Genomic DNA, 12,293 nt, shown 5'->3' on the forward strand with positions numbered 1-12,293 from the left:
ATCAATGTTTAAATGACCCTGCTATATTGGGTGAAGCAATTAATTAACTGGGGGCATGGGGCTGGGGGCACAGACACCACACGCGGGGCTGGGGGCACAGACACCACACGCGGGGCTGGGGGCACAGACACCACATGCGGGGCTGGGGGCACAGACACCACACGCGGGGCTGGGGGCACAGACACCACTGTGGGGGAGGCACAGACACCACTGTGGGGGAGGCACAGACACCACTGTGGGGGAGGCACAGACACCACTGTGGGGGAGGCACAGACACCACTGTGGGGGAGGCACAGACACCACTGTGGGGGAGGCACAGACACCACTGTGGGGGAGGCACAGACACCACTGTGGGGGAGGCACAGACACCACTGGGGGGGAGGCACAGACACCACTGGGGGGGAGGCACAGACACCACTGGGGGGGAGGCACAGACACCACTGGGGGGGAGGCACAGACACCACTGGGGGGGAGGCACAGACACCACTGGGGGGAGGCACAGACACCACTGGGGGGGAGGCACAGACACCACTGGGGGGGAGGCACAGACACCACTGGGGGGGAGGCACAGACACCACTGGGGGGGAGGCACAGACACCACTGGGGGGGAGGCACAGACACCACTGGGGGGGAGGCACAGACACCACTGGGGGGGAGGCACAGACACCACTGGGGGGGAGGCACAGACACCACTGGGGGGGAGGCACAGACACCACTGGGGGGGAGGCACAGACACCACTGGGGGGGAGGCACAGACATCACTGGGGGGGCTGCACACACGACTGGGGGGGCTGCACACACGACTGGGGGGGGCTGCACACACGACTGGGGGGGCTGCACACACGACTGGGGGGGGCTGCACACACGACTGGGGGGGGCTGCACACACGACTGGGGGGGGCTGCACACACGACTGGGGGGGGCTGCACACACGACTGGGGGGGGCTGCACACACGACTGGGGGGGCTACACACACGACTGGGGGGGGCTGCACACAGGGCTGGGGGGGGCTGCACACAGGACTGGGGGGGGCTGCACACAGGACTGGGGGGGGCTGCACACAGGACTGGGGGGGGCTGCACACAGGACTGGGGGGGGCTGCACACAGGACTGGGGGGGGCTGCACACAGGACTGGGGGGGTGCACACAGGACTGGGGGGGTGCACACAGGACTGAGGGGGTGCACACAGGACTGAGGGGGTGCACACAGGACTGGGTGATGGGCTGCACATAGGATTGTGTGGGGGTGCACACTGGACATTGGGGGGCTGCACACAGGACTGGGGGAGGGGTGCACACAGGATTGGGGGGGGTGCAAACAGGACTACTGGGTGATGGGCTGCACACAGGACATTGGGGGGCTGCACACAGGACTGGGGGAGGGGTGCACACAGGACATTGGGGGCCACACTGCGCTGAGAGTTTCATGCAACTCTGGGGGAGAGGGTTTACAGAACAGGTGTGGGGAGGCACAAAGCATTGGGCAGGGCACATAGCAGCAGAGGGTCGGCGCTGGACTCACAGCAGCATTGCACTCACATCACCGGAGTGCAGGAGCCGGACACTGCGTCAGAAGGAGAAGGCAGGCACTGATCTCCGGAGGGCAGGGGGCGGACACACAAGGCTGGAAGCTGAGGCTGCTGTAGACCCGCCCATTGGCAATTGGCACTGGCCGACGGGAGAACACATTGCAGCACAAACAGCAATGTGTGGATTTAAAGGGCCGGCGGCAGCAAACCGCGGTGACAGCACCAGCACTGCCTCCCCCGGGAATCTGCCCGGGGGCCACATAAAAGGTCATGGCGGGCCGCATGCGGCCCGCGGGCCGGAGGTTCCCCACCCCTGTTTTAAATAGTGATTAAAAAAATTATGTAAATCGTTTCATTTAATACATCGGACTCTCTAAAACAAAGAGTCATTCTGTGTAATAAAAATTCTTGAGTATTTTGTGTGATTTATGCAATCATCAAAGTCTTTTTTTTGGAAAGACTAAAGCACATCAGAGTAAAGGAAGTGCACCACAATGTAAAAGTTTCTAAAAATCTTTAAATTTTATGTATCAAAAACAAAAAAACATTATTTCTTTTATTAATATGTAGGGGGTATAGCTCAGTGGCAGAGCATTTGACTGCAGATCAAGAGGTCCTTGGCTCAAATCCAAGTGCCCCCTGTAGTATGGTTTTCATAAAAATGTAACCTTTTTCACACCTTTCAATAATATCATTTAGACAGCTTATCCATATCAGGCTGAACTTAGCACAAGTTTTGTTTAAACGTGACTTATGAAGTAAATTTGCTTTCTTTCTATAAAGTTTAAATAAGAAAATTAAGGAATAAAATGGAAAATTCTTTCTTTTAAATAGTGATTAAAAAAATTATGTAAATCGTTTCATTTAATACATCCGACTCTCTAAAACAAAGAGTCACTCTGTGTAATAAAAATTCTTGAGTATTTTGTGTGATTTATGCAATCATCAAAGTCTTTTTTGGAAAGACTAAAGCACATCAGAGTAAAGGAAGTGCACCACAATGTAAAAGTTTCTAAAAATCTTCAAATTTTATGTATCAAAAACAGAAAAACATTATTTATTTTATTAATATGTAGGGGGTATAGCTCAGTGGCAGAGCATTTGACTGCAGATCAAGAGGTCCTTGGTGCAAATCTGAGTGCCCCCTGTAGTATAGTTTTCATAAAAATGTAACAATTTTCACACCTTTTAATAATATAATTTAGACAGCTTATCCATATCAGGCTGAACTTAGCACAAGTTTTGTTTAAACGTGACTTATGAAGTAAATTTGCTTTCTTTCTATAAAGTTTAAATAAGAAAATTAAGGAATAAAATGGAAAATTCTTTCTTTTAAATAGTGATTAAAAAAATTATGTAAATCGTTTCATTTAATACATCGGATTCTCTAAAACAAAGAGTCATTCTGTGTAATAAAAATTCTTGAGTATTTTGTGTGCTTTATGCAATCATCAAAGTCTTTTTTGGAAAGACGAAAGCACATCAGAGTAAAGGAAGTGCACCACAATGTAAAAGTTTCTAAAAATCTTTAAATTTTATGTATCAAAAACAAAAAAACATTATTTCTTTTATTAATATGTAGGGGGTATAGCTCAGTGGCAGAGCATTTGACTGCAGATCAAGAGGTCCTTGGCTCAAATCCAAGTGCCCCCTGTAGTATGGTTTTCATAAAAATGTAACCTTTTTCACACCTTTCAATAATATAATTTAGACAGCTTATCCATATCAGGCTGAACTTGGCACAAGTTTTGTTTAAACGTGACTTATGAAGTAAATTTGCTTTCTTTCTATAAAGTTTAAATAAGAAAATTAAGGAATAAAATGGAAAATTCTTTCTTTTAAATAGTGATTAAAAAAATTATGTAAATCGTTTCATTTAATACATCCGACTCTCTAAAACAAAGAGTCATTCTGTGTAATAAAAATTCTTGAGTATTTTGTGTGATTTATGCAATCATCAAAGTCTTTTTTGGAAAGACTAAAGCACATTAGAGTAAAGGAAGTGCACCACAATGTAAAAGTTTCTAAAAATCTTTAAATTTTATGTATCAAAAACAGAAAAACATTATTTCTTTTATTAATATGTAGTGGGTATAGCTCAGTGGCAGAGCATTTGACTGCAGATCAAGAGGTCCTTGGTGCAAATCCAAGTGCCTCCTGTAGTATGGTTTTCATAAAAATGTAACAATTTTCACACCTTTTAATAATATCACTTAGACAGCTTATCCATATCAGGCTGAACTTAGCACAAGTTTTGTTTAAACGTGACTTATGAAGTAAATTTGCTTTCTTTCTATAAAGTTTAAATAAGAAAATTAAGGAATAAAATGGAAAATTCTTTCTTTTAAATAGTGATTAAAAAATTATGTAAATCGTTTCATTTAATACATCGGATTCTCTAAAACAAAGAGTCATTCTGTGTAATAAAAATTCTTGAGTATTTTGTGTGCTTTATGCAATCATCAAAGTCTTTTTTGGAAAGACGATAGCACATCAGAGTAAAAGAAGTGCACCACAATGTAAAAGTTTCTAATAATCTTTAAATTTTATGTATCAAAAACAAAAAAACATTATTTCTTTTATTAGTATGTAGTGGGTGCAGGTCAGTGGCAGAGCATTTGACTGCAGATCAAGAGGTCCTTGGTTCAAATCCGAGTGTCCCTTGTAGAATGTTTTTCATAAAAATGTAACCTTTTTTACACCTTACAATCATATCAGTTATACAGCTTATCCATAATAGGTTGAACTTAGCACAAGTTTTATTTAAACATGACTTATGAAGTAAATTTGCTTTCTTTCTATAAAGTTTAAATAAGAAAATTAAGGAATAATATGGAAAATTCTTTCTTTTAAATAGTGATTAAAAAAATTATGTAAATCGTTTTATTCAATACATCGGACTCTCTAAAACAAAGAGTCATTCTGTGTAATAAAAATTATTGAGTATTTTGTGTGCTTTATGCAATCATCAAAGTCTTTTTTGGAAAGAATAAAGCACATCAGAGTAAAGGAAGTGCATCACAATGTAAAAGTTTCTAAAAATCTTTAAAGTTTATGTATCAAAAACAAAAAAACATTATTTCTTTTATTAATATGTAGGGGGTATAGCTCAGTGGCAGAGCATTTGACTGCAGATCAAGAGGTCCTTGGTTCAAATCCGAGTGCCCTCTGTAGTAAGGTTTTCATAAAAATGTAACATTTTTCAAACCTTTCAATAATATCATTTAGACAGCTTATCCATATCAGGCTGAACTTAGCACAAGTTTTGTTTAAACGTGACTTATGAAGTAAATTTGCTTTCTTTCTATAAAGTTTAAATAAGAAAATTAAGGAATAAATTTGAAAATTTTTTCTTTTAAATAGTGATTAAAAAAATTTTGTAAATCGTTTCATTTAATACATCGGACTCTCTAAAACAAAGAGTCATTCTGTGTAATATAAATTCTTGAGTATTTTGTGTGATTTATGCAATCATTAAAGTCTTTTTTTTGGAAAGACTAAAGCACATCAGAGTAAAGGAAGTGCACCACAATGTAAAAGTTTCTAAAAATCTTTAAATTTTATGTATCAAAAACAAAAAAACATTATTTATTTTATTATTATGTAGGTGGTATATCTCAGTGGCAGAGCATTTGACTGCAGATCAAGAGGTCCTTGGTTCAAATCCAAGTGCTCCCTGTAGTATGGTTTTCATAAAAATGTAACCTTTTTCAAACCTTACAATAATATTAGTTATACAGCTTATCCATAATAGGTTGAACTTAGCACAAGTTTTATTTAAACATGACTTGTGAAGTAAATTTGCTTTCTTTCTATAAAGTTTAAATAAGAAAATGAAAGAATAAAATGGAAAATTATTTCCTTTAAATAGTGATTAAAAAAATTATGTAAATCGTTTAATTTAATACATCGGACTCTCTAAAACAAAGAGTCATTCTGTGTAATAAAAATTCTTGAGTATTTTGTGTGCTTTATGCAATCATCAAAGTCTTTTTTGGAAAGACTAAAGCACATCAGAGTAAAGGAAGTGAACCTCAATGTAAAAGTTTCTAAAAATCTTCAAATTTTATGTATCAAAAACAAAAAACCATTATTTCTTTTATTAATATGTAGGGGTTATAGCTCAGTGGCAGAGCATTTGACTGCAAATCTCAAGGTCTTTGGTTCAAATCTGAGTGCCCCCTGTAGTATGGTTTTCATAAAAATGTAACAATTTTCAAACCTTTCAATAATATAATTTAGACAGCTTATCCATATCAGGCTGAACTTAGCACAAGTTTTATTTAAACGTGATTTATGAAGTAAATTTGCTTTCTTTCTATAAAGTTTAAATAAGAAAATTAAGGAATAAAATGGAAAATTCTTTATTTTAAATAGTGATTAAAAAAATTATGTAAATCGTTTCATTTAATACATCGGACTCTCTAAAACAAAGAGTCATTCTATGTAATAAAAATTCTTGAGTATTTTGTGTGCTTTATGCAATCATCAAAGTCTTTTTTTTGGAAAGACTAAAGCACATCAGAGTAAAGGAAGTGCACCACAATGTAAAAGTTTCTAAAAATCTTCAAATTTTATGTATCAAAAACAAAAAAAAATTGTTTGTTTTATTAATATGTAGGGGGTATAGCTCAGTGGAGAGCATTTGACTGCAGATGAAGAGGTCCTTAGTTCAATTCCGAGTGCCCCCTGTAATATGGTTTTCATAAAAATGTAAACTTTTTCACACCTTTCAATAATATCATTTAGACAGCTTATCCATATCAGGCTGAACTTAGCACAAGTTTTGTTTAAACGTGACTTATGAAGTAAATTTGCTTTCTTTCTATAAAGTTTAAATAAGAAAATTAAGGAATAAAATGGAAAATTCTTTCTTTTAAATAGTGATTAAAAAAATTATGTAAATCGTTTCATTTAATACATCGGACTCTCTAAAACAAAGAGTCATTCTGTGTAATAAAAATTCTTGAGTATTTTGTGTGATTTATGCAATCATCAAAGTCTTTTTTTTGGAAAGACTAAAGCACATCAGAGTAAAGGAAGTGCACCACAATGTAAAAGTTTCTAAAAATCTTTAAATTTTATGTATCAAAAACAAAAAAACATTATTTCTTTTATTATTATGTAGGGGGTATAGCTCAGTGGCAGAGCATTTGACTGCAGATCAAGAGGTCCTTGGCTCAAATCCAAGTGCCCCCTGTAGTGTGGTTTTCATAAAAATGTAACCTTTTTCACACCTTTCAATAATATCATTTAGACAGCTTATCCATATCAGGCTGAACTTAGCACAAGTTTTGTTTAAACGTGACTTATGAAGTAAATTTGCTTTCTTTCTATAAAGTTTAAATAAGAAAATTAAGGAATAAAATGGAAAATTCTTTCTTTTAAATAGTGATTAAAAAAATTATGTAAATCGTTTCATTTAATACATCGGACTCTCTAAAACAAAGAGTCATTCTGTGTAATAAAAATTCTTGAGTATTTTGTGTGATTTATGCAATCACCAAAGTCTTTTTTTTGGAAAGACTAAAACACATCAGAGTAAAGGAAGTGCACCACAATGTAAAAGTTTCTAAAAATTTTTAAATTTTATGGATCAAAAACAAAAAAACATTATTTCTTTTATTAATATGTAGGGGGTATAGCTCAGTGGCAGAGCATTTGACTGCAGATCAAGAGGTCCTTGGCTCAAATCCAAGTGCCCCCTGTAGTATGGTTTTCATAAAAATGTAACCTTTTTCACACCTTTCAATAATATCATATAGACAGCTTATCCATATCATGCTGAACTTAGCACAAGTTTTGTTTAAACGTGACTTATGAAGTAAATTTGCTTTCTTTCTATAAAGTTTAAATAAGAAAATTAGGAATAAAATGGAAAATTCTTTCTTTTAAATAGTGATTAAAAAAATTATGTAAATCGTTTCATTTAATACATCGGACTCTCTAAAACAAAGAGTCATTCTGTGTAATAAAAATTCTTGAGTATTTTGTGTGATTTATGCAATCATCAAAGTCTTTTTTTTGGAAAGACTAAAGCACATCAGAGTAAAGGAAGTGCACCACAATGTAAAAGTTTCTAAAAATCTTTAAATTTTATGTATCAAAAACAAAAAAACATTATTTCTTTTATTATTATGTAGGGGGTATAGCTCAGTGGCAGAGCATTTGACTGCAGATCAAGAGGTCCTTGGCTCAAATCCAAGTGCCCCCTGTAGTATGGTTTTCATAAAAATGTAACCTTTTTCACGCCTTTCAATAATATCATTTAGACAGCTTATCCATATCAGGCTGAACTTAGCACAAGTTTTGTTTAAACGTGACTTATGAAGTAAATTTGCTTTCTTTCTATAAAGTTTAAATAAGAAAATTAAGGAATAAAATGGAAAATTCTTTCTTTTAAATAGTGATTAAAAAAATTATGTAAATCGTTTAATTTAATACATCGGACTCTCTAAAACAAAGAGTCATTCTGTGTAATAAAAATTCTTGAGTATTTTGTGTGATTTATGCAATCATCAAAGTCTTTTTTGGAAAGACTAAAGCACATCAGAGTAAAGGAAGTGCACCACAATGTAAAAGTTTCTAAAAATCTTTAAATTTTATGGATCAAAAACAAAAAAACATTATTTCTTTTATTAATATGTAGGGGGTATAGCTCAGTGGCAGAGCATTTGACTGCAGATCAAGAGGTCCTTGGCTCAAATCCAAGTGCCCCCTGTAGTATGGTTTTCATAAAAATGTAACCTTTTTCACACCTTTCAATAATATCATTTAGACAGCTTATCCATATCAGGCTGAACTTAGCACAAGTTTTGTTTAAACGTGACTTATGAAGTAAATTTGCTTTCTTTCTATAAAGTTTAAATAAGAAAATTAGGAATAAAATGGAAAATTCTTTCTTTTAAATAGTGATTAAAAAAATTATGTAAATCGTTTCATTTAATACATCGGACTCTCTAAAACAAAGAGTCATTCTGTGTAATAAAAATTCTTGAGTATTTTGTGTGATTTATGCAATCATCAAAGTCTTTTTTTTGGAAAGACTAAAGCACATCAGAGTAAAGGAAGTGCACCACAATGTAAAAGTTTCTAAAAATCTTTAAATTTTATGTATCAAAAACAAAAAAACATTATTTCTTTTATTATTATGTAGGGGGTATAGCTCAGTGGCAGAGCATTTGACTGCAGATCAAGAGGTCCTTGGCTCAAATCCAAGTGCCCCCTGTAGTATGGTTTTCATAAAAATGTAACCTTTTTCACACCTTTCAATAATATCATTTAGACAGCTTATCCATATCAGGCTGAACTTAGCACAAGTTTTGTTTAAACGTGACTTATGAAGTAAATTTGCTTTCTTTCTATAAAGTTTAAATAAGAAAATTAAGGAATAAAATGGAAAATTCTTTCTTTTAAATAGTGATTAAAAAAATTATGTAAATCGTTTCATTTAATACATCGGACTCTCTAAAACAAAGAGTCATTCTGTGTAATAAAAATTCTTGAGTATTTTGTGTGATTTATGCAATCACCAAAGTCTTTTTTTTGGAAAGACTAAAACACATCAGAGTAAAGGAAGTGCACCACAATGTAAAAGTTTCTAAAAATTTTTAAATTTTATGGATCAAAAACAAAAAAACATTATTTCTTTTATTAATATGTAGGGGGTATAACTCAGTGGCAGAGCATTTGACTGCAGATCAAGAGGTCCTTGGCTCAAATCCAAGTGCCCCCTGTAGTATGGTTTTCATAAAAATGTAACCTTTTTCACACCTTTCAATAATATCATATAGACAGCTTATCCATATCATGCTGAACTTAGCACAAGTTTTGTTTAAACGTGACTTATGAAGTAAATTTGCTTTCTTTCTATAAAGTTTAAATAAGAAAATTAGGAATAAAATGGAAAATTCTTTCTTTTAAATAGTGATTAAAAAAATTATGTAAATCATTTCATTTAATACATCGGACTCTCTAAAACAAAGAGTCATTCTGTGTAATAAAAATTCTTGAGTATTTTGTGTGATTTATGCAATCATCAAAGTCTTTTTTTTGGAAAGACTAAAGCACATCAGAGTAAAGGAAGTGCACCACAATGTAAAAGTTTCTAAAAATCTTTAAATTTTATGTATCAAAAACAAAAAAACATTATTTCTTTTATTATTATGTAGGGGGTATAGCTCAGTGGCAGAGCATTTGACTGCAGATCAAGAGGTCCTTGGCTCAAATCCAAGTGGCCCCTGTAGTATGGTTTTCATAAAAATGTAACCTTTTTCACGCCTTTCAATAATATCATTTAGACAGCTTATCCATATCAGGCTGAACTTAGCACAAGTTTTGTTTAAACGTGACTTATGAAGTAAATTTGCTTTCTTTCTATAAAGTTTAAATAAGAAAATTAAGGAATAAAATGGAAAATTCTTTCTTTTAAATAGTGATTAAAAAAATTATGTAAATCGTTTAATTTAATACATCGGACTCTCTAAAACAAAGAGTCATTCTGTGTAATAAAAATTCTTGAGTATTTTGTGTGATTTATGCAATCATCAAAGTCTTTTTTGGAAAGACTAAAGCACATCAGAGTAAAGGAAGTGCACCACAATGTAAAAGTTTCTAAAAATCTTTAAATTTTATGGATCAAAAACAAAAAAACATTATTTCTTTTATTAATATGTAGGGGGTATAGCTCAGTGGCAGAGCATTTGACTGCAGATCAAGAGGTCCTTGGCTCAAATCCAAGTGCCCCCTGTAGTATGGTTTTCATAAAAATGTAACCTTTTTCACACCTTTCAATAATATCATTTAGACAGCTTATCCATATCAGGCTGAACTTAGCACAAGTTTTGTTTAAACGTGACTTATGAAGTAAATTTGCTTTCTTTCTATAAAGTTTAAATAAGAAAATTAGGAATAAAATGGAAAATTCTTTCTTTTAAATAGTGATTAAAAAAATTGTGTAAATCGTTTCATTTAATACATCGGACTCTCTAAAACAAAGAGTCATTCTGTGTAATAAAAATTCTTGAGTATTTTGTGTGATTTATGCAATCATCAAAGTCTTTTTTTTGGAAAGACTAAAGCACATCAGAGTAAAGGAAGTGCACCACAATGTAAAAGTTTCTAAAAATCTTTAAATTTTATGTATCAAAAACAAAAAAACATTATTTCTTTTATTATTATGTAGGGGGTATAGCTCAGTGGCAGAGCATTTGACTGCAGATCAAGAGGTCCTTTTCTCAATTCCAAGTGCCCCCTGTAGTATGGTTTTCATAAAAATGTAACCTTTTTCACACCTTTCAATAATATCATTTAGACAGCTTATCCATATCAGGCTGAACTTAGCACAAGTTTTGTTTAAACGTGACTTATGAAGTAAATTTGCTTTCTTTCTATAAAGTTTAAATAAGAAAATTAAGGAATAAAATGGAAAATTATTTCTTTTAAATAGTGATTAAAAAAAATATGTAAATCGTTTAATTTAATACATCGGACTCTCTAAAACAAAGAGTCATTCTGTGTAATAAAAATTCTTGAGTATTTTGTGTGCTTTATGCAATCATCAAAGTCTTTTTTGGAAAGACTAAAGCACATCAGAGTAAAGGAAGTGCACCACAATGTAAAAGTTTCTAAAAATCTTCAAATTTTATGTATCAAAAACAAAAAAACATTATTTCTTTTATTAATATGTAGGGGGTATATCTCAGTGGCAGAGCATTTGACTGCGGATCAAGAGGTCCTTGGCTCACATCCAAGTGCCCCCTGTAGTATGGTTTTCATAAAAATGTAACCTTTTTCACACCTTTCAATAATATCATTTAGACAGCTTATCCATATCAGGCTAAACTTAGCACAAGTTTTGTTTAAACGTTACTTATGAAGTAAATTTGCTTTCTTTCTATAAAGTTTAAATAAGAAAATTAAGGAATAAAATGGAAAATTCTTTCTTTTAAATAGTGATTAAAAAAATTATGTAAATCGTTTAATTTAATACATCGGACTCTCTAAAACAAAGAGTCATTCTGTGTAATAAAAATACTTGAGTATTTTGTGTGATTTATGCAAATATCAAAGTCTTTTTTGGAAAGACTAAAGCACATCAGAGTAAAGGAAGTGCACCACAATGTAAAAGTTTCTAAAAATCTTTAAATTTTATGTATCAAAAACAGAAAAACATTATTTCGTTTATTAATATGTAGGGGTATAGCTCAGTGGCAGAGGATTTGACTGCAGATCAAGAGGTCCTTGGTGCAAATCCGAGTGCCCCCTGTAGTATGGTTTTCATAAAAATGTAACAATTTTCACACCTTTTAATGATATCATTTAGACAGCTTATCCATATCAGGCTGAACTTAGCACAAGTTTTATTTAAACGTGACTTATGAAGTAAATTTGCTTTCTTTCTATAAAGTTTAAATAAGAAAATTAAGGAATAAAATGGAAAATTCTTTCTTTTAAATAGTGATTAAAAAAATTATGTAAATCGTTTCATTTAATACATCCGAGTCTCTAAAACAAAGAGTCATTCTGTGTAATAAAAATTCTTGAGTATTTTGTGTGATTTATGCAATCATCAAAGTCTTTTTTGGAAAGACTAAAGCACATCAGAGTAAAGGAAGTGCACCACAATGTAAAAGTTTCTAAAAATCTTTAAATTTTATGTATCAAAAACAGAAAAACATTGTTTCTTTTATTAATATGTAGGGGGTATAGCTCAGTGGCAGAGGATTTGACTGCAGATCAAGAGGTCCTTGGTGCAAATCCGAGT

The 12,293-nt window shown here is 34.5% G+C and overlaps 9 non-coding genes across 9 annotated transcripts; all 9 read left to right on the plus strand.

Annotated features, from left to right (window-relative positions):
• The first annotated feature begins 2,097 nt into the window (after window positions 1–2,097).
• TRNAC-GCA (transfer RNA cysteine (anticodon GCA)) lies at window positions 2,098–2,169 on the plus strand. Its single transcript has one exon. It is a non-coding gene; the product is annotated as a tRNA-Cys (tRNA).
• A 940-nt stretch (window positions 2,170–3,109) lies between these two features.
• TRNAC-GCA (transfer RNA cysteine (anticodon GCA)) lies at window positions 3,110–3,181 on the plus strand. The gene has a single exon. It is a non-coding gene; the product is annotated as a tRNA-Cys (tRNA).
• A 1,445-nt stretch (window positions 3,182–4,626) lies between these two features.
• TRNAC-GCA (transfer RNA cysteine (anticodon GCA)) lies at window positions 4,627–4,698 on the plus strand. The gene has a single exon. It is a non-coding gene; the product is annotated as a tRNA-Cys (tRNA).
• Window positions 4,699–6,655: 1,957 nt separating this feature from the next.
• Window positions 6,656–6,727, plus strand: TRNAC-GCA (transfer RNA cysteine (anticodon GCA)). The gene has a single exon. It is a non-coding gene; the product is annotated as a tRNA-Cys (tRNA).
• Window positions 6,728–7,163: 436 nt separating this feature from the next.
• Window positions 7,164–7,235, plus strand: TRNAC-GCA (transfer RNA cysteine (anticodon GCA)). Its single transcript has one exon. It is a non-coding gene; the product is annotated as a tRNA-Cys (tRNA).
• A 435-nt stretch (window positions 7,236–7,670) lies between these two features.
• On the plus strand, window positions 7,671–7,742 carry TRNAC-GCA (transfer RNA cysteine (anticodon GCA)). Its single transcript has one exon. It is a non-coding gene; the product is annotated as a tRNA-Cys (tRNA).
• Window positions 7,743–8,176: 434 nt separating this feature from the next.
• On the plus strand, window positions 8,177–8,248 carry TRNAC-GCA (transfer RNA cysteine (anticodon GCA)). The gene has a single exon. It is a non-coding gene; the product is annotated as a tRNA-Cys (tRNA).
• Window positions 8,249–8,683: 435 nt separating this feature from the next.
• Window positions 8,684–8,755, plus strand: TRNAC-GCA (transfer RNA cysteine (anticodon GCA)). The gene has a single exon. It is a non-coding gene; the product is annotated as a tRNA-Cys (tRNA).
• A 1,449-nt stretch (window positions 8,756–10,204) lies between these two features.
• TRNAC-GCA (transfer RNA cysteine (anticodon GCA)) lies at window positions 10,205–10,276 on the plus strand. Its single transcript has one exon. It is a non-coding gene; the product is annotated as a tRNA-Cys (tRNA).
• The last annotated feature ends 2,017 nt before the right edge of the window (window positions 10,277–12,293 follow it).

The sequence above is a fragment of the Anomaloglossus baeobatrachus genome, chromosome 1 (genome assembly GCF_048569485.1).
Source record: "Anomaloglossus baeobatrachus isolate aAnoBae1 chromosome 1, aAnoBae1.hap1, whole genome shotgun sequence".
Classification (NCBI taxonomy): Eukaryota; Metazoa; Chordata; class Amphibia; order Anura; family Aromobatidae; genus Anomaloglossus; species Anomaloglossus baeobatrachus.